At 38.8% G+C, this 7743-nt stretch overlaps 1 non-coding gene across 1 annotated transcript; it reads right to left on the reverse strand.

Annotated features, from left to right (window-relative positions):
• Nucleotides 1-1011: 1011 nt before the first annotated feature.
• LOC121161094 lies at nucleotides 1012-1118 on the reverse strand. Its single transcript, XR_005884613.1, has one exon. It is a non-coding gene; the product is annotated as a U6 spliceosomal RNA (small nuclear RNA).
• Nucleotides 1119-7743: the final 6625 nt, after the last annotated feature.

Raw genomic sequence — 7743 nt, forward strand, 5'->3', positions numbered from 1 at the left:
CCACTACCCTTCCCAAACCCTCCCCCCCATGGTGGATTCCTCCACCTTGTTGCTTGACCACAGTTCAAGTTCAGTTGAGATTCCTTCATTGCAAGCATATACCAAGCATAGAGACCAGCATCTTATTGGCCATATAAGTTCAACGGCTTTTTGGGGAGACCTTGTCTGGTCTGAAGCTAGAGCCAAAAGAGTAAAAACCTAATCAATCAAAAGCCCCAACATATCATCAGCAACAATATACAATGTTATGGTATTAATTGATGTAATATTGAGTAAACAATCTAAAAAAAATAATGCACGTTCTTAACCACATCCTGTGACTACTCCATTGACATTTCAACAATTGAGGTGCATACAGTTATATTAGGGGTGAACCACACGGTTTTCAAAGTATAGTAGGTTTTACAATTTTTCAAAACACATGGGTTGAGACAGTGTTAATTACAGCTTCAAAAAGAAGAAGAAAAAAATTACAGGTTAAATTAAGGTAAACATGTGGTATCTAACCTTTTGGGATTGGCTCATTTCCCTTAGCATTATAGTTTCCAGTTGGGCCCATTTGTCCACAAAGAACTGCATTTTGTTCTTTTTTAATAGCTGAGTAGTATTCCATGGAGTATATGAACCATAGCTTTCTTATCCAGTCTTCTGCTGATGGGCATTTTGGTTGCTTTCATGTTTTTGCAGTTACTGATTGTGCTGCTATGGACATAGGGGTGCATGTTGGTTTGCCGTGAAACAGGTGTTTTGGATATATTCCTAGGAGTGCTATTGCTGGATCATATGGTATGCAGATTTTCAGTTGTTTGAGTGTTCTCCATACTGATTACCATTGAGGCTGTACCAACCTGCAGCCCCACCAGCAATGGAGTAGGGTTACATTTTTCCCACATCCTCGCCAGCAAGTGCTGTTGGTGTTGCCTCGTATGTGGGCCAATCTAACTGGCGTCAGGTGGTACATCATTGTTGCCTTCATTTGGATTTCACTTATTGCCAGAGAGCTTGAGCATTAAAAATATGGAATGCATCACAAGTTTGCGTGTCATCCTTGCTCAGGGGCCATGCTAATCTTCTCTGTATCGTTCCAATGTTAGTATATGTGCTGCCGAAACGAGCACATAAATCCATAGCTTTTTAAAATTTTATTTGTAAAGCTAAATTCAGTGTTCTCTTCCATTAAAATTTTCAGCATTTGCTCGTGAATCTTGAGAATTGTTTTTTCCTTCATTCATGAGCTTTTTTTCTGTGTTTTCCTAGTACATAATTCATGGATTATTATGGCAGGCATTGAAAAGAAGTTTACTAAATAAGCAATTTACTGTTCTCATGAATTGTTTTGAGAGCTCATTCATTTATTTTTCTAAATGTTTTTAGCCACTTATTATGACAAACGCTGTTTTAAAAGAATCTGAAATGTTTTTTAATCTAAAAATAACATAATAAAGCTTCTAGAACTAATATATAGTTTTTCATTGTGGCATGATTTCATTTTCTTGAACACTTTGCAAATTGGAGTGAGTTTCTTAGAAGAATAATTTCTTTTAATACTTAATGAATGTTGATTCCTATCTTCAGAATTCTAGCTAGCAAGATAGCATTTTCCTTTTTTTTAAGTTGACAGATAAAATTGTATGTGTTTACTACTGACAGGGTTGTTTTGGTAAATATTTTTCTGGTGAGAACACACTACACTTTCTCTTTTAGCATTTTCAAGGATATAATATAATAACAAGTCACCATGATGTATAACAGATCTTCAACTTATCTCTTCTACTTAAATGAAACTTTTGTGTCATTTTACCAACTTCTACCCAAAATAATTTTTAACTTCCTAAACCTTCACTGATCAACATTAGAAAGTCCACGTTTGTGAGATCTTTTTTTAGGTTACGCATAGGTGAGGTATGTGTTACTTGTCTGTGGATTTTTTTCACTTAACATGACATCTTCCAGATTCACCCACCTTGTTGAATATGGTAAAATGTCCTTCTGTAAAAATCTGAGTATTATTTCATTATTTACATATGTCACATTTTCTTCATTCACTGTTTGATGGTGTTCTAGGTCTATTTTGCAGCTTGTCTATTATGCAATGAACATGAATATGAAGATGGCTGTTTTACATACTGACTGCATTTCCTCTAGATAATGTACCTAGTAGTGAGTTTACTGGATTATAGTATAAATCTGCTTTCAAAAGTCATTGTAGCAGTTTACATTCTCAGCAATAACAAGCAAAGATTAACTTTTCTCTACGGGAAGAGGAAATTTCCAAAATGACAACTGTCCAGAAACCTAACCAACCTAGATTTCATCTTTCATTAACTTGATGTAAGAAAAAATAAGAGGATAAAAAATTGTAGTCAAGTTACTTGTATTATGCTCTATAGAAATCCAGTGATGGGTTTTAAAAAGATACTCCATGTGTTGCATTAAGCATGTGGAAGTACACACAAACACAATACAGATGTGAAACAAATCCGGAGAAAACTTAGGCAAAAAGAAAACAATTTTAGAAACATTATAGAACTGGAATAAGTTCCTTAAGGTTGAGTTCTAAATTACAAGACCGCTAAGTCTCAAAGGTGGTACATTCTTTATAGCTGCATATTAGTTATTATTCTTTTTTTAAGATTTATTTATTTTATTGGAAAGGCAGATATACAGAGAGGAGGAGAGACAGAGAGGAAGATTGTTCATCCAATGATTCACTCCCCAAGTGGCCACAATGGCCAGTGCTGTGCCAATCCAAATCTAGGAGCAGGAACTTCTTTCCGGGTCTCCCACACAGGTGCAGGGTCCCAAGAGTTTGAGTTGTCCTCCACTGCTTTCCCAGGCCTCAAGCAGGGAGCTGGATGAGAAGTGGGGCTGCTGGGATTAGAACCTGCACTAATATGAGATCCTGGTGTGTTCCAGGTGAGGACTTTAGTCTCTAGGCTATTGTGCTGGGCCCTAGTTACTCTTCTTGAGTGAAAAGAAAAGACTCTTTTTTATTTATTTATTTATTTTTATTAATTGCATTGCATTATGTGACACAGTGTTATAGGCACTGGGATTCGCCCCACCCCTCCCTGAACCCTCTCCCCATGGTGGATTTCTCCACCTTGCTGCATTACCGCAGTTCAAATTCAGTTGAGGTTCTTTCATTGGGAGTATTTACCAAGTAAAGTCCAGCGTCTTATTATCCTAGTGAGTTCAACGGTTTCTTGGTGAGACCAACTCTGGTCTGAAGGTAAAGGCAGCAAAGTATTATCCCAATCAATTAAAAGCCCAAACATAAATTCAACAACCATTTACAACCTTATGACATTAATTTACAAGGTATTGATTAATAGTATGTTAATAGGAAAATGCGGTTTCTTAACTACATCTTGTGACTTCTTCATTGACATTTAATTTTTTGGTTTATATTCAACCAGATTCCATACAGTTATCAGTTCAGGTACAGACATTTTTTTAGGATGGGTGTGCAGAGAAATCCCCAATACCCCAGTGAGGTGTAACTAATCTTTGTGTCCCACCTAGTGAGGCATGTTTGGATCTATGCTGGCCATTTCCTGTCTGATTCTAAGCTTTCCTTGTTGTTGTCTGTCCATTCTAGATTTTTTGTTTGTATGTTTGTTGGTTTGTTTTGAGGGGTTTCTGGAGCGATCCTAATGGTCACCCAAGGGAGGGTGGGGACCCAGAGCCGGAGCCATGCAAGGACCAGAGAGAGTTTGCCTCCGTAGTCCCAAAGGAAGTTTATTATTCTTCTGTTTCTGCAGACCACTCAGGGTAACTGGTTGTCGTTCCAATGGCGCTGGTTTCTGCACGGCAGAGTCTGGACTTCTTCCTTCCCCTGTGGATGTTCCAAATGGGGGTGGGTGACCTCAGAGTTCTCAGCCCCCGAAGGCACTCCTATTCCCTGTGGTCTCCTTAGTGGTTGGGCTGTAGTCCTTGGTGTCCATGTTGACGGTCCTTGGTGAGGATCCAGGAGTCTTCAGGGTTGGGATATGAGCCTCCTCCTGACCTTCCGCTCCACTCTGGGGTCTCCCCCCTGCTCTATACGCATGACCTCCTGTTAAGAGGCTTTCAGGATCACTCCCGATTCCCCCCTTATGCCTGTGTAGCTTTACTATTGTCTAGTGCCAACTCGAGTCTGTTGTCTATGGGTTATCAGATTTGATCCTGATAGGCTATATTTCACGTCTTCCTCTCACTTTTTAGGGAGATGGAAGATTTCTCTGCATTCCCTCCCCATTACAGAGTAACATAAGGTATTAAGAGTGTTTTAGGTTTTACAGTTCTTTGATGTAGATCATAAGCATTCTGACTCACATTAATTGTTGTTTTATAGGTTATAACGCATTGTCTTATTGCATCGGATACATGCTGTCAGAGATTGCAATAATATTAAAAATGTATAGGCAATATTTTCCAGATTAACAACTTTTCATCACAGATTAAGGCAAACATGAGGTATTTAACCTTTTGGGATTGGCTCATTTCTCTTAGCATAATGGATTCCAGTTGGGCCCATTTGGCCACAACTGCATTTCTTTCTTTCTTTCTTTTTTTTTTTTTTTTGATAGCTGAGTAGTATTCCATGGAGTATATGAACCATAGCTTTCTTATCCAGTCCTCTGTTGATGGGCATTTTGGTTGCTTCCAAGTTTTTGCAGTCACTGATTGTGCTGCTATAAACAGGGGTGCATGTTGGTTTTCCATGAAACAGGTGTTTTGGATATATTCCTAGGAGTGCTATTGCTGTGTCATAGGGTATGCTGATTTTCAATTGATGTAATATCCTCCATACTGATTTCCATAGAGGCTGTACAAGTTTGCAGTCCCACCAACAGTGGAGTAGGGTTCCCCACATCCTCGCCAGCAAGTGTTGTTTTTGGTTTTTTGTATGTGGGCCATCCTTTCTGGTGTTAGGTAGTACCTTATTGTTGTTTTCATTTGGATTTCACTTATTGCCAGGGAACTTGAGCATTTTTTCATATGTTGGTTTGCCATTTGGGTTTGTTCTTTTGTGAAACGTCTGCCAATTTCCTGTGTCCATTTCTTGAGTAGTTTGTTTGTTTTGGTGTTTTGGTTGTTCTGTAGATCTTTGTATATCCTGGAGATTAGGCCTCCCTGTCACCTAGGTAGTGTGCAAAAATCTTCTCCCATTCTGTGGGTTGCTTTTTTACTGTGTCGATTGTTTCCCTTGCTGTACAGAAGCTTCTTAGTTTGATGAAGTCCTATTTGTTTATTTTGGTCTTGATTGCTATTGCCTGTGGAGTCCTTTTTAGGAAGTCAGGGCCTACACCTGAATCTTGTAGTGTGTTTCCTACATTTTCTTCCAAACGTTTGAGGGTTTCTGGGTGTAGGTTTAAGTCTTTTATCCATTTAGACTTTATCTTAGTGTATGGTGAGAGCTATGGGTCTATCTTCTTGTTTCTACAGGCTATCATCCAGTTGTCCCAACAGCCTTTGTTGAATAGACCTTTCCATTTGCTTGGGTTGTCGTCTTTTTGTCGAAGATTAATTGGCTGTATCTATGTGGGTTTCCTTCTGTTGTTTCTATTCTGTTCCATTGATCCTCTTCTCCATCTTTGTGCCAGTACCAGGCTGTTTTGATAACCACTGCCCTATAGTATGTGCAGAGGTCTGGAACTGTGATCCCCCTGAAAAGTTCCTATTCTTCAGAATGGTTCTGGTTATTCATGGTTTTTTGTGTTTCCAGATGAACCTATGTATCATTTTTTCCAATTCAATGAAGAATGTTTTGGGTAATTTGATTGGGATTGCATTGAAAGTGTATATTGCTTTTGATAGTATAGACATTTTAATGATATTAATTTTGCCTATCCAAGAGCATGGGATGTTGCTCCATCTTTTGAGGTCTTGTTCAATTTGTTTTTTAAGTGTTTTGTAATTTTTTTCAAAAATGTCTCAAAAAGAAAAGGAAAGACTCTTAGTATTTACTGGCTAAAACACTCACATATTTGGTACCTCATAGTTACCATGGATCAGAAATCTGAGAATGGTTTAGGTTCTTTTAAGGCTGTGGTTAAGATGCTATGGGCTTGAAGTTTTACAAAAGCTTAGGACCTGGCGTGGTAGCCTAGCAGCTAAAGTCCTTGCCTTGCATGCACCTGGAACTCATGTAGGTGGCAATTTGTATCCCGCAGCCCCGCTTCCCATTCAGCTCCCTGCTTGCGGCCTGAGAAAAGCAGTCAATGATGTCCCAAAAGCTAGGGACCCTGCACCTACATGCGAGATGCTGAGGAGGCTCTGGACTCCTGGCTTCAGATTGGCTCAGCTCCAGCTATTGCAGCCACTTGGGGAATGAATCAGAGGACAGAAGATCTTTCTCTCTGTCTCTTTTGCTCTCTCTATATATCTCACTTTTCAAAATATAAATAAATCTTAAAAGAAAATCTTGGAACTCATCTATAAATTCATCAATATTGCTATTGCTGGTATTACATATATATAGATATAGATAGATAGATATTTTATACACACACACCAATATGTATTATTGGTATAATTTTTCCTTGCTGGTGGAGGGTTCTAGGATTATGCTTAATGGAATCCTAATTATAGTCACAAAATTTCTTTGATTTGCCATATTCTGTTGTCCAGAGGAAAATTACAGTTAATTTTCGGATGAGTTATATCCCCCAAAATTGTTGTGCTGGAATATTTACCCCGAGTTATGTACTGAACGTGTCTCCTTTATACAGGTATTGAGAATCTGAGAGTGTTAAATGATACAGGCCATAGGTACACGGAGCAATGGCTTGGCAGTAGGAAGTTCTTCCTGCTTGCCTTTTCATTTTCTGCATGGGAGGACTCATTACTGCACCTACCAGAGTCTGCAGGTTTCATAAAACACCTAAACCTGCTGATGACTTGAGCTTTGATCTCGCTAGCCTCCACAAATGTAAGAAAATGAATTTATTAATTTCTCATAAATTAAACAATTTCAGGTACTTTGGTATAATATAAAATAGCTGAGGCACTGTGTTGACAAGACACCTGTTGTGTCTTGATTGGGAAACTTGATTTTATATAAATTCATAGGTGCTAACTCAATATGGCTGTTCTCCTTAAATGATGAATTGAAAATACAATTTACAGAAGAAAGACTAACTAAATACAGAGGCAGGGAAACAGACATTAACAAACCAAAGAGAAGGCCTTCTAACAAGCCAACTCCACTATCATCTTTATCCTAGATTATTAACCTTCACAACTGAGAAATTGTAAATGTCTACTTTTTAAGATACTCAAAGCAATACATGAATCCAGCCCAACTTCCTGCTGAGAAGCTAGACAGGTCATAAATCTCAGGGAGTGGAAATCTGCCCTTCTAGGAGGTGTTACAACCATTAAATATCCTGATATGGGGAAGAGTGCATGTAGTAGACATTATCAGTATTCACCAGTTTGATGATCTCCTTTACTTCTAGATTTCACTTCTAAAGTCCTTTACAGTGAATGAAATGAAAGCAAAATTATTTGCAATCCTTCTATGTGGGCAACCGCCCCAGGCCCCTCCACTGCTGTCTAGAGGATGTGGCTTAAGCCTAACCTTCCCTGTGGTGTGAGGCACAGCCTTCAGGCCTACACATGAAGTGTGACTTCCAACATTGCTATGAGGTCAAGGGGAGTATACCTGAACATGACCTCTAATATGACTGGAAAATCTAGGGAGATAGACGTGTCATACAGCCAATTACAATGTCTTTGGTGGGCGTGGGGTCTGCC

This window comes from Ochotona curzoniae, unplaced genomic scaffold (assembly GCF_017591425.1).
Source record: "Ochotona curzoniae isolate NIBS_2020 unplaced genomic scaffold, NIBS_Ocur_1.0 contig_4612, whole genome shotgun sequence".
Classification (NCBI taxonomy): Eukaryota; Metazoa; Chordata; class Mammalia; order Lagomorpha; family Ochotonidae; genus Ochotona; species Ochotona curzoniae.